The sequence below is a fragment of the Pleurodeles waltl genome, chromosome 6 (assembly GCF_031143425.1).
Source record: "Pleurodeles waltl isolate 20211129_DDA chromosome 6, aPleWal1.hap1.20221129, whole genome shotgun sequence".
Taxonomy (NCBI): Eukaryota; Metazoa; Chordata; class Amphibia; order Caudata; family Salamandridae; genus Pleurodeles; species Pleurodeles waltl.
This window is the reverse complement of record NC_090445.1, coordinates 1,390,743,465-1,390,769,623: the sequence shown is the minus strand read 5'-3', so window position 1 is coordinate 1,390,769,623 and position 26,159 is coordinate 1,390,743,465. Positions and strand designations below refer to the sequence as shown.

Below are 26,159 nucleotides of genomic sequence, written 5' to 3'. Positions count from 1 at the left end.
TGAAGTAGTATTTGCTAACTGAGTGATACATTTCCATTACGGTTTCAACGGTGTGGTTACCAACGTGTGTCATCTGCTTGCATCCTTCATGGGCTTGTGATGTGTAACATAGGTATGTTGACATTACATTTTCGAACGGTTTTTGTCATTGTCGTAGATAATACAAATTTTCAAAATCACTGACTGACTCCAGATTGTTTTTTTGGTTCAAAGGTGTTTATTGAAGTGCTAATTATTGGAGGGGGTGGCAAAATGGTGATGGGTGATGGTGGAGGAATGTCCATGGCAGAGTCCAGTCTATTAGTCTCACAGGTGCATTGCCCATATGGGCATAGGAAGTGGAGCTGGGGCAGTTCCAATCTGGACAGGTTAACAAAGTGGGACAGTGGGAGGACAATCAGGGTGGTCTCATTTCCTGGCGGGGGTCTTGCCATCTTGCTCTGTCCTGTTCCTGGATCTCAGGGACCGCTTGCGGGGTGGTTCTCCATCTGCAGGGGGTGGGGTGCTGGGGTGGTGGTCCTGTGGCGGGGCGTCCTGTCCACTAGCGCCGGCGGAGGTGGTGGGCAGTTATCGTCCAGGCTAGTGTCAGGGGCCCCTTGGAGTGCCACGGTGTCCCTCATGGTCTTTTGTATGTCCTTCAGCACCCCTATGATGGTGCCCAGGGCGGAGCTGATGGTTCTGAGCTCCTCGCTGAACCCCAAATACTGTTCCTCCTGCATGCGCTGGGTCTCCTGAAACTTGGCCAGGACTGTAGCCATCGTCTCCTGGGAGTGGTGGTATGCTCCCATGATGGAGGAGAGGGACTTGTGGAGAGTGGGTTCCCTTGGCCTGTCCGCCCCCTGTCGCACAGCAGCCCTCCCAGTTCCCCTGTGTTCCTGTGCCTCCGTCCCCTGGACCGTGTGCCCACTACCACTGCCCCCAGGTCCCTGTTGTTGTTGGGGTGGTGGGTTATCCTGGGTTCCCTGTAGTGGTGGACACACAGCTGATTGATGTGTCCTGGGGACGGAGGTATGGGCCCGCTGGGTGGGTGCTGTGCTGGTGTTACCAGAGGGTGGAAGGTCAGTGTTGGGCTGTGCCTGTGCGAGGGGAACCGACTGTCCCGAGGCCCACGATGGTCCGGGCTGGTCATCTGGATCCAGTTGGCCAGAGCTGCTGTCATCACTGTGGGCCTCTTCTGTGGGTGGGGTAGAGATGTCTGGACCCTCCTGTCTGGTGACGTTAAGTAGTGGTCCTGGAGGGGTATAAAAGCATGATTATTGCATCTGTGTGTGTCATGGTGTGCAATGGGTGGGTGTGCGTGTACCCCAGTGCAAGCATTCCTGTGTGGGGGCTTGTGTGATGATGGTTCGGGGTGTTATGGGTATGTGCAGTGGGCATGCTTTAGTGATGGGTGTCCATGCTTTGTTATGTCATGCAGGGCTTGGTGTTGGGATGGGTGGTTTGTGTTATTAGTACATTAGTGAGGAGTTGGAGTGATAGGGGAGGGGGTGAAGGTGGGGGCGTGTGATAGCATGCAGGTAGGGTGGGGGATATGATAGTTAAGATTTGACTTACCAGTGTCCATTCCTCCACCGACTCCTCCGAGGCCCTCTGGATGCATAATGGTCAAGACCTGCTCCTCCCATGTTGTTAGTTGTGGGGGAGAAGGTGGGGGTCCGCCGCCAGTCCGCTGAATCGCAATGTTGTGCCTGGAGACCACTGAACGCACCTTCCCCCGTAGGTCGTTCCACCTCTTCCTGATGTCCTCCCGATTTCTTGGGTGCTGTCCCACTGCGTTGACCCTGTCCACGATTCTTCGCCATAGCTCCATCTTCCTAGCTATAGAGGTGTGCTGCACCTGTGATCCAAATAGCTGTGGCTCTACCCATACGATTTCCTCCACCATAACCCTGAGCTCCTCCTCCGAAAACCTGGGTTGTCTTTGGCGTGCCATGGGGTGGTGTAGGTGATGTGTGGGATGGTGTATGTGGTGATGAGTGTGGTGATGTGTAGTGGTGTGGGGTGTTTTGTGCGTGGATGTTGTGTGGGTGATGGTGTTGTGTGCCTCTGTGTGGTGGGGTTGTCTATTGCTGTGCTCTCTCTCTGTCGCCTTCGTCTCTAATTTTTGGTCGTAGGGGTTTGTGGGTGATGTGGGTGTGTGTTTTATATTGAATTGGGTGTGTGGGAGTGGTGTTTGTATGTGTATCAGGTGTGTGTATTTCGAATTGTCCAATGTGGCGGTGTTTTGGAGATGTGTGTGTACTTTGAGCGCGGCGGTGTGTACCGCCAATGGAATACCGCAGTTGAAAGACCGCTGCGTGGATTCGTGGGTTGTAATAGCATGGGCGTGTTTCTGTTGGCGTGACGGTGGAGGTTTTGTTTTCGCCAGTTTATCACTGACCTTTGGTGTGGCGGACTTGTGTGGGTGTCTGAATTTCGGCGGATTCCGAGCAGTGGGTCATAATAGCTGTGGCGGAATTCTACGGCCGCGGCGGTGTATTGGCGGTCTTCTGCATGGCGGTAAGCGGCTTTTACCACCAATGTTGTAATGAGGGCCTATATTTGCTCCATTTTCTGTTTACCATGATGACTAGTTGGATTATTTTCCAATTGTTTACTGATTACTGGACAATGAACTCCATTTAGATATTTACATGAATTTTTATTGGTCTGCAAATATGCATAAATTCTGCTTTAGAAGACTGCGTAGAGTCAGTCACTGCTTAATGTTAGGCCTGGGTGAAATTTTCATTAGGTCAGCGTATTTTTGGTAATGTCAGGAATATTGTGTTATGTGAAGTTCCCCAAATTATGCTGTTTCACCATTGTGCATTATTATGTGCCATTTATGGTAAAACTAACTGCAAACTCTGCCGTTTGTGGTTAACATTTACCACTAACTCACAGGACTAGCAATAATGCGAGTGCCTGTTGTTCACTGTGCTTTTGTTTAAATGCATCCTTGTGCCAAAATACCCTAAATTGACACAGGAATGCATTTTGCGATAAAATATAGCATGAAAAACAGATGTGCACTGTTGGAAATGGCTCTTTTTTCAGGGTCATCCCCAGTCTTTTTGCCTCATTCCTCATATTTTTTCTGACCTGTTTTTGTTGGCTTTGGGACTCTCGGCACTTAACCACTGCTAACCAGTGCTAAAGTGCATATGCTCTTTGTGTAAAGTGTACTGTTGATTGGTTTATCCATGATTGGCATATTTGATTTACTAGTAAGTCCCTAGTAAAGTGCACTAGAGGTGCCCAGGGCTTGTAAATCAAATGCTACTAGTGGGCCTGCAGCACTGGTTGTGCCACCCACATTAGTAGCCCTGTAAACATGGCTCAGACCTGCCACTGCAGTGTCTGTATGTGCAGTTTCAAACTGCCAATTCGACTTGGCATCTGTACCCACTTGCCAGGCCTAAACCTTCCCTTTAACTACTTGTAAGGCACCCCTAAGGTAGGCCCTAGGTAGCCCCCTGGGCAGAGTGCAGTGTATGTTTAAGGTAGGACATTTACTAGTGTGTTTTATATGTCCTAACGGTGAAATACTGCCAAATTCGGTTTTCACTGTGTAAGGCCTATCTCTCTCATAGGTTAACATGGGGGCTGCCTTTAAATATCCTTAAAGCGCAGATTCCCTTTAAGAGCAGATAAAAATGTGGAATTTAGGGTTTCAGAACTCACAATTTTAAAATACATCTTTTAGTGAAGTTCGTTTTTAAATTGTCTGTTCGAAAATGTCACTTTTAGAAAGTAGCCATTTTCTTGCTTATACCATTCTGTGACTCTGCCTGTCTGTGGATTGTCTGTCTGGGTCAGTTTGACAGTTGGGCTGTTTTGCACCTCTCTAGACAGTGACACAAAAGAGGGTGTGCGTGAGCAATCTGAGCTAGAGAGGAGGGAGGATTGGTCGTTCACACCTGAAAGGATTGTGCCTGCCCTCACACAATGCAGTCTCCGACCCCCTGGTGTGCGTCTGGGGCCTGGCCTGGACAAGGAAGGATCTTACAAACACTTGAGACTTTGCTTTGAAGTTTGCCAACTTCAAAGGCAGAACTGGGTATAAGAAGAAGACCCAAAACCCCAGACTATTAGATTTTTTCTGGAAACAAGAGGAACCTCTGCCCTGGAGAAGAGCTGAAGGAGGAGTACTGTCCCTTTGCTGTGTTGCTTTGCTGGACTGGCCTGCAATTCCTGCTTCTGCCTGAAAAGAGTGCAAAGGGTGAACTTTGCTGTGTGTCCTGCTTGAGAAAGTTCTCCAAAGGCTTGGAGTAGAGCTTGCCTCATGTTGGAAGTCTCAGGGACACCAAAGACTTCAGTTTCCTCGACCTGCAGCACTGGGAACTGTGTGTTTTGTGCTGCTTAAGAGGAGAAACCACTGCAATGCCACCAATGATGTCGCTGGCCTGCACCGTGACCTGCTGACACCGCACGGAGTCGCATTGCCCAGCTTTGCACCGCAATCCTGGTCTCGCCGCCATCGGACGACTTCACCCAGCCGCTGCTCGCACCGCGACCTGTGCGCCCCGCACTCCGGCATCGTCTGCTCACACAGCAGCCTGGGCATCCTGAAGACGCCGCTCCTGCTGACACCGGTGCCGCTGCCTGCACCGTGGCCTGTGGACACTGCGCGTGAGGTACACGAAGCACCGTCCTGTCCCACACCGCAGCCCTGGTCCAACGGCGCCAGCATCATCGACTCCTGTGTCGTCACCAGGCATCCTGCCTGCACCGTGGCCTGGGGACACCACTCGTGAGGGTCGCGAAGCACCGTCCCGTCCCACACCGCTGACCTGGGCCTACCGACGACATTGCTTCAGCAACGATGACGTCGCTGCCTGCACCTTGACCTGTGGACACCGCACGTCGCAGCACCCCGCTTCACATCGCAGTCCTGGTTTCACCGACGTCGCTGGACAGCGTTACTGAGCCGCTGCCTGCACGTGACCTGTGGGCACTGCATGTCACATAGTCCCGCTTCTCACCGCAGCCCTGACGACATCCACGCCGGCGCACCTGACTTCATCAGCCTGGAGTTTGATCCGCAAGGCGTATGACCTCAAGGGCCCGACGACTCCTGCACCGACTCCGGAACTGACACTGCGACGTCAGCGACGCCGCTCTCCGGAGCTTACCGCGAGGATCATGACGCCCTGCAAATCCAAGGTACTGTTTGTGGGTCTTCCCGACAACGTAGCTGGCCCGCAACTCCGCGGCCGGCGTGAACTGTTGGTTTTGTTGATCACAACGCCGTGATAGCCCCAGGTGGAGCTATCGGCTTCAAGGAACTGTAGTTTGGTGTAAATCTTACAGAATTCATATTTTTATTACTGCATGTTGGATTTTTATCGTATTTGGTCTTGTCTTATATAGATAAATATTGCCTATTTTTCTAAAACTGGTGTGGTGTCTGTTTGTAGTGTTTTCATTTATTACAGTGTGTTATGTGCAAATGCTTTACACACTGCGTCTATGATAAGCCTGACCGCTCGTGCCAAGCTACCAAGGGGTGAGCAGGGGTTATTTGAGCGGGTATCTCCCTTATCCTGACTAGAGAGAGTCCCTACTTGGACAGGGTGCAAATCTACTCCAACTAGAGATCCCATTTCTACCATGCACTTTGCGCAATTAGGTCTAATTTTGTGTAATTTTGCTGAAATTTTGTGTAATTAGGTGAAAGCATTTACATAAATTTTTTACACCTGTAGTTACTTTTTTGGGTCTTTCTTTACTTTTAAATCATTTGTATTGAGATTAATGGGTAAAAGCAAGCATTGAGTTCAACGAGATCAATGCCTTATATTAATGATTAAAATAGGGGGCATAGCTACCAAAATTAAATGGCAAAGAACTATGCAATTAGAGGGCAAGTTTACTAAATTAGGTGTGAAGGCGTGTGTGCATTTTAAAAGAAGAAAGGCAAACTATTCAACATGTTTGTGTTATCAAATGTACTTCACATTTTATTTAAGCAAATGTAAATTTGCAAATTCGGGTAATTAGTAACTGTGCATCTTTTTTTAAAGCGTCCGATGCTCTGCAAAGCATGAATCTAAAAAAGGGGCCGCATTATCAGCCTTCACAGTAGAGAGTAGCGATTCCTGTTACTGTGAGGGTCTGCATGTGAGCTTCTATCGCTGGGAGCTGTCCCTTGCTGGAGACCCATTCTGCTGCACATCCCCTGTTTAGCACTCAAAATCCACATCCTGCACAGACCCCTTCTCCCACTTCCTTCTTGATAAGCTAGCTTTCTCTTAGCCCCTTTACACAATCCCCAGCTAGATCCTCCTCATGCCCCCACCCCTTGCACTGCCCACTCTCCACCATAACTTGGGATGCCGAATGGCAGAAAATACAATGTAGAGCACAGGCAGGGTAAACAGCCCAGTATGCAGATGTCAGGGGAGTTCATTTTAGCATCAACAACTTTCTGCAAAGTTGAGAAGCTTCAGCCATCTGTTCGGAGGAGGACGTTTCACGACTTTGTACAACTTTGCAGAAAATGGCAGAATCTTCACTTGTCCCTATTTTGCCACATGTAGGGCTGCACAATGTATCACAATTCTTTAAAAAATATGTACAAAATCAATAGATCCCATTTAAATTCTTATTCCCCAACATACAATGATTTGTTTTGCATAGATGAACAGGAGCGGAATTTAAATGAATACTGCCCCTTCCACCTCCTAGGTAGAAATAATTTGCCCACATACACAAAAGTACACTCAACAGATAACCTTACATGTGCATTCTTTTGTAATGCCTTTTTGTGCTGGGGCAGTCAGTAGTACATCAGACTGTCTATGGGCATTGACCTTTACCACTGGTGCACTCCAATTGCATGAACTAGTAACCTCTCTGGGCAATTTACTTTCCAGCAGTATTGAAGTAGACCATCAAGGATTGCTTTTGGAGGTAGTGCTAGGTTAGAAACTCAAGTACTGCATGATAACCTAAATAAAACACAGGAGTACCAAACTGGTGTTTACGTGCAGTTATGTAAAATAAGGCAGTTACAATTCGGATATACACACAAAATCCAGAATATCCGAGCACTTTATTTTCCAGAGTTATGAGTCCAAACTCTATTACAAAATGCACATGTTACAAACACAAAAAACATGCGGTTGCACGGCAATTGTGTTCTGAGGGGTGAACGGTATTCCCTAGCCTGATGATTCAAACATTCCTCAAAGTCTTACCACTGTTCATGTTTACAAACTGCTATCACTGGGGCAGACACAAGAGTTAGAGAGATGCAGACCTTGGTTACTCAGTGAATGTAAGCCCTGGTGGGTAATTTAACAGTGAACCAGTCCTAATTCTATATGTCTAAAAAGCCTACTACTCAAACTATAGCAGGGATCCCACCCTGTATTTAAAAATTGCCACTGGTCTCATAAGTCACTTTGCTATCCCTTTTCTAGGCCCCGTTCTTTTTTCAATCCCAACAGCATCGCCCTAGGAGTACCAGAAATTCAGAATCATGGTCAAGATATCAGATTAAATGGACTATCAAGGAGACTGGGACCTCCTGCTGTACAGGCAGAAGCAACCAACCAAAGACATGTGATGAAGAGGAAATCAACTATGTTATTCTAGGCTGGATCACTGGCAAGATTATTGAATGATGGCGGTTGATATTGTCTGCAGTCCCTGAATACTTCTGGACTCTGCCCACAACATGCTCCTTCTGTTGGTTATCGTCAAGTATAGGACAGCCTAAGCTGCTTAATTAGTGTAGTATATGACTAAAACTGATTTTGAAATGAAGATGTAAAAGGTGCTTAGAAAAGGATCTTTAAAAATGTTAAAGAGCTCAATGAGCTAAGTGTTTGCAGCATATATCTGTGTGCCACAAGTTGGTCACTGGTTCAAACTATCTGGATATGATCCACTTTTCATACTTTCAAGACTAATTAATCGATTGTCACTGCCATATCACAGGCAAAATAACTTGTGAAAGGACTGCTTATTGCTTCACAGTTTCAATTTTACAGGCATTTTACAAATGTAAACAAATTGCCTACACTCATAAAGCCTACTCAATGAATCTTATCAAGGTTCATGAATTTAATTCCTTGTGTCCTGAGTATGGCATAAAGCATAAATGCAGGATCTCTGAGAAAAATGTGCTATGTGTTACTGCTGTTTAGGCAGACAGTGAGCATTATAAACTATTCGAGGCGTCATCTCTCCTGAGTAGAGGAACCTCCTAGCACACCACAGTAGTAATAAATATCATTTTATACTTTGTGGATCTCTCTTCAGTGTCTGAGTCTGTTTTACGGGTTGGCAGGATATTATCTGGATGCAATTCGGTCTGACACCGTTGGGTCTCTGGTTTTAGGGCCTCACCATCCCTGGTCCTGCTTCCTTCCTCCACAGCTCTCTGTTGTTCTGATGGTCCTTATTGTGAGCAATACTTTTGAGACTAAATGCTTTTCGTAGCGTGCACCTCCCTCTGCACTAACCTGGCATTTCCCCTTCTGATTACAGGATTCTGCATTTTTGCATGATATTGCAGTGGCAAATGAGATACCCTGCCGCAGGCAGGCCTGACTTTACACCCTGTGTCACATTTGTCCTGACTCCTGATGTTTACATGCCTTCTGAAAAAACGGCTACAATCACCTGACAAACCCCGGCAGAGGCACTGTTAGTCACGTTCTTGTCACACTTCCATTATAATGCATTGAAGTTTCTTAATAAGAGGAGTAGATGATATTTATTGATATAAAAAATGGGCCTAATTCACAAATACCTGTAAGATACCTCCATTGACACCTACCAGGAATTCACAGAAGGATTCCTGAAAGGAGTAAATTGATTTACTACGGAAGATATCACAAGTGTGTGGAAATAGAAAGCTGTCAATGCCACTCAACGTGTGGGAAGTTGGTTTAACAAGGATTGGCTAGCCTTGCAAATTTGGGAATGATCGAAAACAGGTATGTTTGTGGATAGTCCAAAGCTTCAATCTTACCTTTTGTACCCTGCAAATACTCATGCAATCTCCAGCCAAGGGCTGGAGACGTAAATCCCCTACCAGGATTGGAAGTGTTGGAAATGACTATCTTTTGTGTGGTATTCACCTAGATTTGTGCTGTCAAACCCCTATTTTTGCTGAAACCATTTTTGTTGGCTTTAGGACTCTGCACACTTTACTCCTGCTAACCAGTGGCATGCTACTCCGAGCTCTCCCTTCCAAACATTGAAAAACTGGCATACAACTAATTAGCTAGTTTAATTTACTTATAGGTGCCTAGGATATGATACTGTGTATGCCGAAAGGCCTGTAAATTAAATACAAATGAAGTGGGTTGCAGCACTTATTTATGACACCCACTCAAATAGCATTGCAAACATGTCTACAAGCCTGCCCTTGCGCCCTTTGTGAACAATTCAAAACTGGCATTTCGACCTGGTGAAGTAATCCTTTTTCCAAGCTTTAAAACTTCTATTTTAGGAAATACACTTTTTCAAATTTGAAGAATCTTTATCATCTTTTTACATGACGTTTGGAGCCAGGTTTACATGCCAAACATATTTATGGCTCAGTTTCTGCACTGGTTCTTAGATTCAAGACAGACCCTTGGCTTCGCTCTGACTTGACTAAACATGTCAATTTGTTGGCTCACCCCACTTTTATGCTGAAGCATTCAGTAGAGGGAAATTACGTTTATTAAAATAGGTAATGAATAATATCAAGTAATGTTTGCATTAAAAAAAAACTCTCATAATTGCAATACTTGACAGGAATTTTACGTACAAGAATAAACTTTCAAGCCAGTCACAACTAAATTGTTAATTAGGGCCTCTCATAACTCATGCAATTGTTACCGCAGACACAATACATAACCAAAGATTCCAAATGTGGTTTGTCCAACAGCACAGGCGCCATTGAGGGAACATTCATGTGAGTAGGTTAGCGCTCTAGTTTGTGGTGGTTAGCTGGCTAATGTTCCCATTGCACAGCATTACAGGGGTTTGCTCGCTGATCCTCTTTCTATTTCTACATTTTTCTGAGCCTGGTCTCCTGTGTGCCAGCTTCCGGTCTTTCGGCATAGTCCGGAAGAGTGTATGCCCCGGAGGGTCTGTTGACGATCGAACCAGGAGAGAGCGAGAGTGAGGGAGGAAGGATTGGAATGGAGGTGTTTAGTTTGAGATAGGCAGCTTCACACATTCTAGGTGGCTGCAGGAAGCACTGTACCCTTTTTCGTTTTTTTTCTCACAGCGTCTTGATTTTGGCACTTTACTTGGGAGAGGTGGGATTCTGTCTATCCTACAAACTCTATACGGCGCGGTGAGTCTTGTGGGTTTTGTTCGGTGTGTTTTCTTAAAGAGTACTTCTCTTGCTATGGGTCACTTGCTATCCAATTGATTTACATATACCTTCTCGTTTTTTAGAAGAACGTCTAGCTAGTAAATACCGGGTGTGAGTATGGTATTTTTGCCTCCAGTTCATGTCCATATTTTGTAGATCTAGCTGTTTACTTTGTGGCGATGGTGCTTTTTATTCAAACGGAAACTTTGCGCTCGATGTTGTATTTCCTATAATCTGAGTTTGAGGTCAAACTATTTCATGTACACCTTTTACCGACCAGTACTTTAGTACACATTGGCTCGGCGTTCTGCTGTTCATTGCGACAGCCGATTCGACCAGGTTCAAAAGCATCGAACACGCAGTTGTAAATCTTTTAATCTCTTGCATCTGTTGCAGAGGTAACGTTTTCAGCTTCACGGCCGTGCTACCCACTCTCCAGTGGCCTAATTCATTAGTGTGTAGTTTTAATTTCTGTCAGGACTGGACCTCATACTTTCAGTGCCCGTTCCAAAATGTGACTGCATTTCAGACTGGGAAAACAGGAAGACATTGAAAACTATTCTGTACTACACACTCCAGCTCTGGAAACTCAGCGAAGTTTTTGAATGGATTTTGTTTTAGTATTGTGCAACTAACTATCCCCCATAAAAGCAGGAGAGAAGACAGTGACTTGATAGTTCTGTGCGTGAACACCAGTTGTGACGTATTGTGTACTGTGGAGAGGGTCACCGAAATAAATCAATTTTTCAGACCTTGGCGTGTTCCGCGTAGTTATGGATTTGCTGCATTTGCCACATAATCTGCAGGTTTTAACAAAAATATGTCTAGCTCAAATTAATCAAGTTAATAAAAATGAAGCAAAGTGTGCAGAGTTTGGTTATTGTTGTATTAGGGTGTTGAACGGCATTAATGAGGTGACATATTTGCCCTGACAGAGTGAACATTTAAAAAGTGGCCAGAAAGTAGATGATGTGAGATGGGTTAACAGAATGTAGCTGTAATGGGGTGACAAGGTAGCAAATGAGTGACGGAGTTGAGCAGCCAATCCCTAAACAAATAGAGAAAATTTGCACAAGACAGGAATGGGCTGTCATCTAATTAACGAAGGCAGGGCAGCGAGGAAACAGATAGGGCTCAAGCAATCATAACATTTTTACTAGATCTGCAGCTCAAGTAACATAAATATTCCGCTCGACCTAACTGTAATGTACTTGAGCCATAAACGGGTCTCAAATTGTGTGATCTTAGGCAAATAGTTTTGAGTCAAGTGGATTTTTCGAGCCCTGAAATGGGAGAAGCGGGAAAGCACATAGCTGGGAAACACAGACACTCTCATGGAGGTCTTTTACAAAAAGAAAATAAATAAAAAAAAAAGCAGATACTTGAGGAAGGAGAAAAGGAACCAATCAAAGTTCTTAAACAGCTGTGCTCCACAGTAAAGACCAAGACGAGATGGACAGGCTGAAACAAGTAAAACCTTCAAATACAAAGCAAAAAAATAAAGAGTGGCAAAAGACAAGAAGAAACTGCATTGGGGGGAGCTGCTGACAACTGTTCCACAGCAAATCAGTTGTTATTTTGGTAGGCACAAGAAGCTGTCACTGCTTCTATGAGCTACAAAGCACTGTCACTAGATACAAGAGCCATATCATCTGGCTGCTTGTGTTGGTGAATCAGCATGGGAATACCTTGGGCAGAAGTTCATTCATGTGTAATGGAAAACGTGAGAGAACAACGCAAATAAATGATTATCAAATTTGTATGTGTAAAGATTACGGATCAAGGTACAAAAGGATTCCATATTGCTCTTCCACATACAAGGACCAGTTGAGTAGTACATACCTGAGGATAGTCTGTGTTAAAGGCGGGAGGCAGGTAACAACCTGTTTATCTGACCTGTTCAAAGGTCACTGGCATCTGCTCTCTCCAATCACTCAGTTCCTTTATCAGTCTATGTTGCAATGTGAACTGTCTATAATTTTGAAATGATACTCAAGGACTCTGTTCAAATATGGTAGAAGATGAAAATATTTTCGATGGTTACAACAGGAAACCAGGTGTTTTTACATGCAAAACATACGAGGCCCTCCTAATATGGTCACAATATATTCACCTATTACTTAAATCTTACAGTCACACATCCCTTACATCCATCTTTTACCCATCCACATCTTTCTATTGTCTCCCAGCCTCTTTGACCACCTACCCTCATCATCAATCCCCTGCCAACTGCTGAAATTAATGGTGCCCGGGTCAGATCGCTCTCTCTGCCTTTTATCCTCACTGTTTCCATAATCTTGCCCCCTCTTTTTATGGCACCAGGCCCCCAGACACTAAAAAATGGCTGCTTTCTGTACTTCATTCCTGCCTCTTCCTGTGAGCAGTGCCCTCGTAGTATCATCTGTGGTACACGCCCTGTGCCTGCCCCCCCTCCAAAATGTACTCTTCCTGTCACACACCTGTATTCCACTCCCTCTTAATGTGCCACCTGGAGTACTTTGCCCTCTAGTTCCCTCTGTACTCCTGTCACCCCACCTCAGGGCTAGAAAAATCCACTCGCATTGGCGAGTCTTATTTGATCAGGTCGAGCTATTTTTTTAAATATCTACTCGTCCCTTTTGGCGAGTTGACCCTGAACATGTGTTCTGTTCAGTTGAAAAGTGGAGGGGCAATAAAAGATTTATTTTAATCTTGTTCTTATGTCACATTTGCATTGTGTTCACAGACAGAGGTCAAAAGTCAATTTTTCTTACAATTAATTTTCCTTCTGACTGCAAAGTTCCGGGACTTTGTAAGGTAAACTGTGGTGCCTGCTGCTTGGAATGTAAAAAAAAAAAAAAGGATATAGGGTGTCAGGTTTTTCCTATCACACAACATTTAAATGACAACGTGAACTGTGCAAACATTTCAAAATATATTTCAGTAGTTGTGAAAGCCCTTTTTTATATTTCTGTGTGATGAAAAAATATTTTAATAGGATGTAAACAAATCAGAATACTTTACATGTTGATGTGCAAAGCATGTACTTTCTGAAACCCAATTTTGATAGATTGTTAATACATTATATAGTTTTATCAGTAAAGCTGCAAGTTAGTGGAGAGGTTTTTGGACATTTCTTGGAAAGTTGGTGTGTGTAGATGACAATATGTTACCATACAATGGTTTTGTAATATATTTATTGAAATTGAGTGTTCAAACAAACTGAGAAACACTCCTGCCCTGATGGCAATGTTGTTAGTAAACTAAAAGAAGTCTTAGGTTACGTGGGCTAGATTCTTATGATGCACGGAGCAAACTTTACTTAAATCAAACAAAAGTTTTTTTGTACTGCAGAAATGCTGAGCTCACATATTTGAAGGTGCAGTCATATGTGAGAATTAAGAAAAAGGCGACACTGTAAACTAATTGTACAGGATCTCACAATTTGAGACCAGTTTACGGGTCAAGTACATTACAGTTAGGTCAAGTGTATTATTTAAGTTACTCGACCTGCAGGTCTAGTAACATTTTTATGATTTTTCGAGCCCTGGATTTATTTTCATTATTTAAAAAAAAAAAATCCACAGTTTTGTTCTTCGAGCAGCTCTTGCATGCATGTTCATTTTTTATATAACTTCCTCCTTCAAGCTCCTGTGCTCTTTTTGCATTCTCTTGTTTGCTTACACCCCTTCCCATTGCTCATTCTCTGCGTTGTTTCCTTCACTGTGGCCTCAGAGTTGCTTCCCCCTATGCCCTTTGCGTTACTTACACCCCGTTTCCTATTTTGTTTATACATCCATTTTGGGCATTGCTTGGTGCATGAACCTGCAACATGATACAGCAAGCCGTTTAGGCTTTTTATTCCTGTTTACTAGCCATGGTTAGGGTGCTGTGAGCAGGGCAAAGCCAATAGGCCAAAAAGCAAGACATACTTTTTTTTCTACACCAAGGCAGGAATTGCCAAGGTGTGTTCTAGCCTCATAAAAAAGTGTTTAGGGGTTAAATATGAAAAGAAGAGTGCTGCAGGAGAAATGGGTAGCCTACCATTGAAATTTGTACCGTTGCTATGCATTCAACAGGACGATAGCGTTGTGCTTTGGTAAAGGAGTAGTTGATGCCAAGTGTAACAAAATTAATCACACATTGTTGACACTTACAGCCCTCTGCCACCCACTGCTAAAACACTGATGTCTGCAGTCAGCACTGCATCAGGAGACACCAATGCTCAACAGTTTTCTCTCACTTGCTTCACTGACAGTGCACCAGCAGAATGCTTTTGTGTGAAAACAATGGTGACCACCACGGAGTTCTAATCAAGAACTGTATTCATCTCTTGAATTTGCTAGTACTTTATCTCTGGTTTTCCTGCTGTCTTCATGCATGTTGCTACGGGAATGTATGTGTTAGAACAAACACGCTTAGAATAGAAATAGTACATTTTATTGAACAGAACTTGCATCTGCTGGTCTTGATGTTTTGCAAACTAAAAAGGGGAGTCATTTTAAAATGGGGACTATTGTGATACTGGTATACTTACAATGTTCTCAAACTAGAACAATTTTTGTAAACAACAGTTTCAAGCAAGCACATACTTCATTATTCATTTCTCATGTGTAGCTAATTGAATTGCAAACCAGTAGAATTTAACCGTATTCATGCATTGTTTGTGGTTTTTTTTTTGGGACACATCCATGCAGCCAAGCATTTTATTGTGTGCTCAGTGTCCTATACTTTCTTTTACAAATCATTGTGTTTAGGTATGTATGTTCAACTTTTTCAATTTGACCAAACCAGGGTTATTCCCAAAATGCCAGATTTTAAAGTTAAAATCTAGTACTGGAAGCAATGTAATCCCCAGCACAGTTCCTGCTCGCCATCAACATGCTCCACAGTCAGTTATGATATCCCTCTCTCACATCACTCATATGCACAAGTCCAGCCCAGCGGGAAACACAGAATAACCGCGGCGGTCTTCTGACCGCGCAGCAGTATTTTGGCGGCTCCCGCCGGCACCGCAGTTACCGCGGCCGGCGGGAGTCAGAATGACCCCCATAGTCTCTTACTTGTTATACCGACCAACTACAGATATTCACAGAAGTAATCACCCTCTACTCCCTCAGATACAACCTTTCACACTACAGACTCACCATGCATTCTTGCCTTCCGTGTGTACCCCGTACAATGATTCTCAGTTAAGTTGTTACATCACTTACACCAATATCCACTCAATATATTCCCTGATCTTCTGCAGTCTCTTAGCACACGTTTGGGAAGTGACTCCCAAGATTTCACCTTTTGCCTTCAGGCAGTTATACCACTTACTACTTTACTTGTTATTACTCTGTTACAGCCACTGGTGCATACCACTGAACTACTTGACACCACTTACTACTCACTAGTATCATTCACCCATTTTCAAGCTACTAATAGACTCAATCAGCACCACCCTTTCAACACATTAGTCACACAGACCTTACAACACCACCCACCTAATTCACCTCACATCTCCCATGATGAAAAACAGTCCCACAGTCACCACCTCATTATTTGTCCACTTTTGGCACTGTTCTTTCTCACCAGTTAGTCATACCACTGGGCCTTCTACATATAGTTATCATCCACTCATAATTCCACTCTCCCCTTTTGATTTGTATTCACCACTTACTTGATGGTCCACTTCTTCACGAAGAGCCACTCGTATCACAAATCGTCTTCACATAGCACAGCACTGCCACTTAACAACACACACATGACAGCATTTACCTCAAACAAAATCACTTTCCTACATGATTTGCTTGGTTGCTTTATTATATCCGTCGTTTGGGAAACCAGCCTCTTACCTCACACAATGTCACCCACACCTGTTCTTCTTATGCCATTTCCCCCACACCACTCTATGCACTCACCTACATAGAACACAGCTCAGCCTCTCATGCTTGCAGCATAATCCATCCACTGACAACACTACTGGCATAACTCATTCAAAACACACAACTTGTCCTCAAATAATACTTATCAGCCACTGGTAATACTACACAGTAACATCACCACAAACAGACCACACAAGAAATCTAGTTTATTCCATGGACTCTCCATCATCATGTTACACCACTCATTACACCAAACATACATAACCTGTGTAGTGTCATTCACCTCGCCATAGGTCGTTTGCCCGTAACCACTTAGAAACAACACACATTCAGCTGCAGGCAACACTAGTCATCCACTCTGAATTCACTTGCAGCACCAATTGCTTGCCCATTTGCTTACCCTCAGACTGTTAAAATAGCACTTACTTTCAGCACTGATATGTCACACTGTTTCACAAGCACAACAAAGTATGACCACTTACTTTATCACCATCAATGACTTAATCGATCACACTGTTACTTCTTCACTTGTATCACTTGGCCATACAGAGGACCTCTTTCACTACACACTTCATTGTCAGCCTCTCCCTTATGTCAGTTTACTACTCTATGACTTGACCACTCTCCACAACAACTTATTCCTGTTTATCTGATAATTCCTCATCTTCCCACACATGTAAATAGTTCACCTAATTTAAGCATTTGAAACCTCAGTGTGAAAGAAAATAATGTATAATAATGATGGAGCTGGTAACAGCTGTTCAATTTATCACAAACATATAAAGGGAACGGCCAAAAGTGTCCTTCAGTGATCTATGAACTGCTATCAGATTACCTGCCCATCCATGTAGTCACATATGTTATTTGACTTTATGTGCAGGGAACAGAACTACAGTGAATGGCTTCCCAGAAGCTAATAAGACTGGTCTAACCTGTGATTGCCTGCCATCAACCAATCAGAATGGGTCTCTGTGGTCAGCCACTTGTTTTTGACTACTAAAAAAACATTCAGAAAACCAATGGGCAGTCCCTGCCTTCAAGGGACGTTTTGCAAGCAGTTTTTATGGGTTTGAACAAGGAATCCACCCTTTGTTTTATAGAGCATCTGTAGAACTGTCATTGGTGGTATGTGAAGCCATGATCTTTTTTTGAGAATATAAACATAACTTCTTGGAGCTCACCCTCAATGAGTCTTTGGTGCAATAAGGCTGTATGCCTGTAACACACTCAATGAGTACTTACTTTATAGCGAAAGATCTTAAGAATGAAAAACTACAAGGCCTGTAATGCAACCTTCTATTCCCTAAAAAAAAGAAAAACATTGGCTGAAATGAACACCCAATAACTGCTACGTTGTAATTGCGCGGTGGCACCACACTGTGCCCGGGTACACAAAAATCTCCAGAGAAGACAAATACAAAAGACGATCTGGTAAGGTACAGGAAAAACTCAGTTGTCGTGGTAACAGTCTGAGATGATGAATAGGTTAAGTGAACGAAAGGCGGGACTAGGACGGCACCAGTCCGTCTTCTGTTTCAATGACTCTGGATTCTACGACCTTTGCTGCGCAGCCGCGGCATAATGCCTAAGAGGAATGCGGAAGTGAGTGAAATCCTTAACTTCTGAACGAATCTGTTTGCATAACGGAAGTATCTTGAGGGAGGGAGGAAGGACCTGCATATTACTTGGAGCTGTTCAAGTATTGGGACCGGGATGCACTGCCAAGCTCTGTCTGCGCAGATTCTGCTTTGTTGAGCTGTTTGATCCTACTATAGGGCAGGAGCTATTAAAGGGTCACCTTCTGGTTAGCGCACTCGGGTCTAAGTGGTTCAGTTAAGAAATTACCTTGGGTAGGGTGACCAGATTTTGAGCAGCAAAAACCGGGACAGGTCAGACATAAAAGAAGGACTAAATACTTTACTCTCACTTTTATATCTGGCCTGTCATGATTCTTTTTGCGTAGCTTTGTGAATGTGTGCTAATACATGTGTGTGTTTATATATAAACACACACATTTACAAGGCTACATGTGTAAAATTAGCTATGGCTTGACCTCCCACCCTGGCAAACCCCATCCCCCCCAACAACCCGCCCTCTCTCTGCTCCCCACTCCGTCTCTCTGCTGTGAGCAGACAGTGGACTGTGTTGCCTGACAGTAACAGATAAATTACTTTAATTATTTCATACTTTTAAGAGAAGCATCGGGACACCAGTACAGTCCTCTAAAAACCAGGACTGTCCGGGGAAATCTGGGAGACCTGGTCACCTTACAGTTTGAACGTGTTGTAGCCTTCAGCTGGACCTTTATCATGCATACAAGCAAAACACTGAGACTTCACTCTACATTGTCAGTGAGATTGCTAAACAATTCCAATTCAAGTTCTAAGTGGCCCGAATCTTGCTTGATAGTTATATCCAGAAAGTAACATTTACGATTGCTTTTGGTGTCTGTAATTTCAAGGTTACTGTCACCTAAACTCAACCAAATATAAAGTCGTCCAGCTGATCTTTGGATTCCCACCAAACAAAAAAAAATCAACCACGAAGCAGGGCTAATATTTCACATTTTAAGAAAAAGGGACCAGCTCCTTGTAACCATCTTTCTTTTCAATTGCTTCCACATAAAGGCAGGTTAGACTAGGAGCTCATGAAGCTCCCATACGAGTCCCATTCCGTTGTAAAAAACAACTCGTTCTTAAATAAAAAGAAAATGTTATTCTTGAGTATCAGCCTTTTAATTTGTGTTGGTTATGAGGAATTGACTATGGGTATAAGTATAAATGTGTGATTTTATATCAATTATAATGTGATATTATTTTAGAAAGTAGGATTAAAGCCATATATATTTTTCAACTTCCGTGGCTGTTTGGTCTAAATGCATGGAAGGAAGTCATCCCACTGCTCAAGATTTCACAAACAAACTGGCAACTTATTATACAACCAAGGCAGACACGTTGGACTCCTATATAAAACAGAAGAAAACCATCAGCGCCAACCGTTTACCTAAAATCCCCTCTAAGAATAAACCAACCCAACTCCTACAGTCCTTCAAACAAATAGCACAAGGTGAGTTTATGGATGTGGTCAAAGCAAGCAGGTCTTCCGGTTGCCCTTCTGACCCTTGTCCACCACACATCTTCAAGAACATTCTTTTATCTACTTCTGCTGCCACTCCTGTAAGAAGAATCATCAACAACTCTTTAACTACAGGAACTTTTCCTGAAGACCTGAGAAAGGCATACATAAGTCTGTTATTAAAGAAAACAACCCTAGACCCACAGGACCCCAACAACTACAGGCCAATCACAAATGGACCTTTCCTGGGCAAACTGATAGAAAGAGCAGCATTCGCCCAGATGTCACAGTTCATTGAAGACAATTCCATACTTTCAGACTACCAAACTAGATTCCGCCCAGGATGAGGCACTGAATCTGCGCTCATAGCATGCTGGGATGATCTTTAAAAAAAAAAACAGTCGACCACAATGGAGTTGCTGCACTACTTCTGTTGGACCTCTTGGCTGCCTTTGATATGGTTGACCATGACACCCTACTTCAAGGACTCTTCGAACCCGGCTTAGAAGGGACAGCTCTTGACTGGATTACATCCTACCTTCAAAACACAACTAATATGATCTATTCTTCCCCCTTCTCATCCAAACCCTATCTCACAAAAGCAGGGGTCCCCCATGGATCAGTCATCTCACCTTTGCTTTTCAGCATATACATGATATCATTACCAGAACTCATCAATGATTTTCAACTTGCATGCTACAACTATGCAGTTGACACACACATACTACTTAAATTGGAATTTTCCAAAGACATTAAAAACTTGCAAATCTTCAGTTGCCTCAGAGCTGTTGATCTGTGGATGACTTGGAGCCATCTCAAACTAAATGCCTCCAAAATGGAAATACTCATATGTGGTGATTGGAAAATGTATGACCCACTGTGCGCCTGGCCTGACGATCTCGGACCAACTCCTCAATTATCCAAGGAAGTTAAAATCTCAGAATTACAATGGACTCCAAGTTATCTATGAATGCCCAAGTGGACAAATTAGCAGGAACAAGCTTCATCACCTTGAAGACTCTGCGATGCATCTTCCCCCACCTCAGATTTCCACACAAGGTGCAGACTACTAGCTCTCTTGTACTATCCAAACCGACTTATGCCAATGGCCTCTACCATGGATCATCTCTATTATGAAAAAATTAAAACATATTCAAAACTCTGCTGCCACGCTACTATTACATATAAAGCCACAGGCCCACATCTCCCCTGCCTTGAGAGCACTACACTGGTTACCTGTTGCCATAAGATCCACCTTCAAGCTGCTCTGTATCACCCACAAAGCTATACATGGAACAGGACTGCTTTTTATCAGAAACAAAATAACCAAATACATTCAACAACGAAACCTCCACTCAAGATTGGCACCCCGCCTTAGAACACCACCATACAAGAGAAAGACTATAGGTGGTACATAATTCTCCGTTCAAGCAGCCAAACTATGGAATTCATTACCCCAAAATATAAGACCCACAGAGAACTCTTGTCTTCAGAAGACTATTCAAGAGTTGGCTCTTTCCTTCATAACCACCATATTCAAACAGCAATGGACTGCATATGCCTGTGTTTGTAAATATTTGTAATGTGTAGATTCTAGATATGTATAGTTCTTTAGGAAATGTGTATTGCTAATATGTCAAAGCAATAAATAACACGCCTACTCTTTAAACCTATTTAACAAATGTATATTTACTGCTGATTATGTATATGAATATGAATATATACATACATATATATACGTGTGTATAAATAATAATAAACTAAAATCTATAAATAAAACTCAAAATATAAATAAATAAAAAAATGATTAAAAAAGTGTGTGTGTGTATATATATATATATATATATATATATATATATAAATTAAATTATAAATACACATAATATAAATGTACTCTCTTGAAAGCTTTTCTGTGTCTACCCATCACCATATGTCATGTCTCTATCAATCTATCCTCCATTCCCACTCTGACTCATCCCAAACCCTTCTACTACTTCCATCTCCAAAATAACCCTGCCTAAGCTCTTCCCTCCTCTTTCACATCTAGCTCACCCAAACCTCACTTTACTACCATGATCTCCCAAACAACTCTAATAAATTCTCCCTCATTTATCTCACCTTGACTCATCCAAAACCCTTCTTGCTACTAAAATCTCCCTAACCCTTTCCACAGACTCTTCTCTCCTTCATCTCTCCTGTACTCATCCCAAGCCTCATCCTATTACTTTAAACTTCTAATTAACACGTCTGGATTCCCCCCCATCCCTTCATTTCTCTAGTCAATCCAACTAATAAACTCACATATCCTCTGCTCAAATTAACTAAAAAAATACTAAAACTGAACCCATATTTCCCTATACTAATCGATCTATAATTCCTCTTGGGTTCTGGAGTAGCGCGATACTCTCCAAAAAGCGCTTCGATGTCTCATCAGGGCTAGTAAGCGCTATATAAATACTAACACAATACAATAATACTTTGGTAGAATTTCACTTAATGTAGAGAGAAGTCTGAGGGCCTCATTACGAGTGTGGCGGTCTTATGACCGCCACACTTGCGGTGGGGGTCTGGACCGCCGCCTATTCGGTTGTCCGACTGCCACATAACCCTGGTGCTCCGACTACAGGGTACCGCCAGCTCTGCCAGGATCTTTGAATCCGGGGGTCTGGCGGAGGCAGAGATCCTAAACCACCAGGGCAGGGCTACCCTGTGCATTACAACCTTGTTTTCTGCCAGCCTTTTCATGGCGGTGTTACTGCCATGAAAAGGCTGGTGGAGAACAGGTGCAGGGGGCCACAGGGGAGTCCCTGCACTGTTCACTGTCTACTTTGCAGACAGTGAACATTGTGAGGGTGCTTGGAGCACCCTGCTGGCTACGGCATTGCTGCTGCTCGATTACGAGCCGGAGTCAATGCTGTAGCCTGTTCCCCTCTAGGCCGGTGGGCGTGAACCAAGTTTTCCGCCCACCAGCCTAGCAGGAAACTCTTAATGGGTCCTGTGGGGAGGCAGCCAGTGTGGGGTCAACCTCCCCGTTGGAAGTTCGGCAGTTGGTGCCAATCATCTACCGAACTCCTAATGAGGTCCTCAGTGTTTGTGTGAAGTCTAACACACTGTAGTAGGACCCTTTCCCCTAGGAGTGAGGGATCTATCTCCAGTGTTTTATATTACCATTATCATACAAGCCAATATATTGGATTCAGACAGGAGACTCCCAATTTTTTAAGCAAAAACTGGAGTTATTTTAGCAGGATATCACCCGAAAACGCTTCTGCTTCAATAAAAATCAATGGGGAAAATCCATTCCCCCATTTTTTTTCTCTCCAAAATCTCTCACTTTCTTGTTCTAAAATGTTTGTATTTGTGCTATATAAAAAGTCAAAAAGAGGTAGCAAACTACCATACATTGTCTCAACACTCCACGGCCAGGCAGGGGAAACAAAAATACAATTTGTCACTTTACAAGTTAGCCAAGAAGTAACATGAGATACGGGCAGATGCATAGGAATTATGCCAACTGCCCTAATGAAAGAAAGGAATATGGACATCCTTGTCGAGGTTCGGTAAAAAAAAAAAAAGGAAAAAACAGTAAATGCTGGGTGCAGAGTCGTCCTCGTTCCCCCCTTCCCCACCCCCCCCAAAAAAAACCTCTGGGTCTAGGTGCCACTGCACCTGCTACACTATTGATAAGTAGGTCCACTGGTTAAAAATGATTTTTTTTTTATGGAGATTAGCGTGTATGAGAAGTATGTAAGATATATCGGTCTAGGTCTGTAATTACTAAAGTTACTAGATTACTTAATCGCCAAGGGTGCAGTGTGGTCCTTCTAGGTATTTTAAATAGTGTAATGTATTGTGGTGGAGGTAGCACTACCTCTTGTCTGATCCTGTTGAAATAACACATCTGAAGACAATGTTTTGTTGAAAGGCAAGGAGCAGGTCATCGTCTCCTTGGTGATGTATACTGAGGAAAACAATCTAGAATTGCCAGTCTGTGGCACCAGAATTGTCTTGAATGTCACATCTGCCATTCCCTTGTAGGTTGAGTCTGAGATCCCACTGTGCTAGTATGTCAGTTGCCCCATCATACACCATCATACTTAATACTGCTCCTGAATGCAGCATACCAGAAGGCAACGTGAGCCCTTGAATCATGATAACACCGTATCTAAATGTGAGACAGGGATGCAGCGATCTCCTGATGAAATTCAGTTCACTTCTGAAGCTTAAAGCTCTGAACGTCTCAAGTTCCAAACTTCTTTGAATTTTGGTCCTTGCAGTCCTGGTTTTACAATGGGTTAAAAGGACTGCAAAAATCAGCAAACAGCTAAAAAACCTGGACTGGATGAGCTACTCATGTAAGTAACTCGATAACTTGAATGCTCTGCCAATCTGGGTGTCTTTTTAGGGTCGAGCCTGCGTTGCATGCGCTCACGCATGCGTATCGCAGCGAGACTCTTTAGTGTTTAGAAAAGGGCTCGGAGCCCTGTCAACATCATGTCAGTGTTTTTTATTGGTTCGTGGGCTTGCCTAATAAAATCTGCTTGCTTTCATTAGTCGAAGGCACACATACCGCATGCCTTTTCCGGTGGCTAGCCCTCCTCGAGCGCAGTGACCCAGTACAGAAAACATGCGCGGCTCGCTGTTTTCCATCAGGCTCGTGGACTTCTTTTTCTCTAATTTACGAGCGCGATCTCGCTTGGCAGAAGTCGAGCGCTTTACATAGTTAATTGCACTTTTTCGGTTACGTATATAAATGCACTTTTGCCCGATAGGTGAAAAGTCGGGTTAGGAGTTTCAACGCTATCAGCTCTAAAATGAGCAAATGCGAGACCCGTTGCATTGCAAATGCTTGTTTTTTATACAGGTGAAAGTCCGTTTTGTGACTAGGAGGAATTTAGCCTATGAAATTGTCAGCGACTAACGGTTTGGGGTGATCAGCAAGTGTTGGATTTGAATAGAAAAGCAGCTAATCTTACGTGGTGAGTGCTATAGGATAAGAAGAGCAAGAATTTGTTCAGCACTGGGCTCATGTCTCCCAGACCCTCATGGATGTCCTCATGCAAATTCTGAGATTTGTGTTGACAGTTGAGAGTGAGCGGTATAGGTGTAAGAGCATGCCACTTTGCGGTGTTAGCTGTTTTTGAGGAGTAATTCTCTTGTGTTCATGAGTGTTTGTTTATTGCCATCTTTGTAGCTGCTTCCTAGGAGGCAGTTTTTCATCCAAGTGCTAAGAGCTTTGGCAGTACAGGCCGAGTTTGAGATTAGTCTTATTTTGCTAGTGTCCCTGGGTCCACCATGGCTTTCTTCAATACGGGGTGTTTTATAACCCATTTATAGCTGTTGGAACAGAAACCACAGCTGGGCAGTGCATTCCTGAGAGAGATTATTTGTTGGGCAATGACATGCAAGAATTTGATTATGGTTGCTTTTGTCTCCTTTATGGTATTGTTTTTGGTAAGGACTCATTTGAAATCTGAATGTTTGTTTACTGCACTCTTATGTTTTGAAAGTAGCCTTGTGGTCAATGAACCCCAATATTCTCAGACACCGCAAATTTTACATTGGCAGCTGTGTTTTCACTCCAGTTCATTTAGCAGTTAGAGATATTCCAATAAAATCGGACAGTTTTGGAAGTAAAATGAGATACCGCCCCATCCATAAACCGGGGGGGGGGGGGGCTTTATACACATTTTATGTGTACTGAATTAGTAAAACTGCAAATTCAGCATGCACGATCATGGCCAGATCACTTTGGGCAAATCAGAATAAACAGTGTCACAGAAAATAAATTTAGCACTAACCCATTTCTTAAGGTAAGTTACATTTTCCCCTCGTCCCCTCAGCAATAATAGTCTGGAGATGCAGTAATACAGTGCAAAATGTTTCCAGACAGCGCCCATTCATAATAATGCATTCAGCAGGTCTACACCGGAACGTCCAGTGGAAGTCCTCAAAATGGTACATGGGAACACAAAAAGGTTTAATTCACAATTCATGCTTTCTAACCAGTGGTTATATTGACGTCACACCTGCAACGTCCACAGAAAACTGTGAAGAGAGAAAGTTTGCAGCGGGTCTCTGATTAGAGTGGGAGTTAGCAGGAGTGGGGTAAACAAAAAACCAGCAAACAGCTCCCATTTCTAATAAAATGATGTCTCATTCCAAAATATGACCTGACTAAATTAGGTTTTAAATTCAAAACTACTGGTATCTGTCATGCGATGCAGAATATTATCATTTCATCAAATACGACTACATATTGCCTAAAAATTAGGAATTCGCACAAATAAATTTTCATACAGATTTTGCACATGCAGGCTTTGTAATACAAATACATTTAGTGTACTGTCCTTTAGTGTAAGGGCTTTCAGTGTTATGAGCTTATTAACATCATTGAAAAGCTGCATTTGTATTGGGCAGTGGTTTCAGAACCTGGACTAGATCTAGGTATGATTCATCCATGCGCCTGTTGTCGTGTTTCTGATGATAATGGTCTTTGTAGAAGTTTGAAGATTCTTTTTACCGCTTCCTTTAAAGAGAGCTTGCTCTTGTCCGCGGTATGGTAGTTGTTGCCTTCTTGTGTTGCCGCAGCTTTGCCCTTCTTTGTCTTGTAAGCACCTTGTTTTGAGGTTGTTCATTCCGTCCTCAGCTGAGACATGTCATCTATTTTGCTGCATCTGGTTCCTTCGTGTGCTTAGTCATCATGTAACTGTACTCCAGAGAAGTTGTCAATTCAAATTGTAGCTGGGAAGAGAATGCTGCTGATTTTAGGCTGATGCCCGTCACAAAATGGGATGATTAAACTGTGCTCTCTGGTGACTACTATATTGTTTAATGCAGAAAAAAAGTTGGTGGGTCTCCCAATGCAGCCAGCTATGGTAGCAAAATGTGTCATGTAGGAAGGGGGGTGAGGGGGTTCTTCAAAA

The 26,159-nt window shown here is 43.3% G+C and overlaps 1 protein-coding gene across 4 annotated transcripts in view; it reads left to right on the top strand.

Moving 5' to 3' along the window:
- Positions 1 to 10,021: 10,021 nt before the first annotated feature.
- CPLANE2 (ciliogenesis and planar polarity effector complex subunit 2) overlaps positions 10,022 to 26,159 on the top strand; it is a 43,975-nt gene continuing 27,837 nt past the window's right edge. The window contains exon 1 of one of the 4 annotated variants that reach the window (XM_069240726.1): positions 10,022 to 10,136. The gene's annotated coding sequence lies outside the window, so the exon portion shown is untranslated. Of the gene's footprint in view, positions 10,289 to 26,159 lie in introns of all 4 variants that reach the window. The other 3 variants (XM_069240725.1, XM_069240728.1, XM_069240730.1) reach the window with 3 other exon arrangements.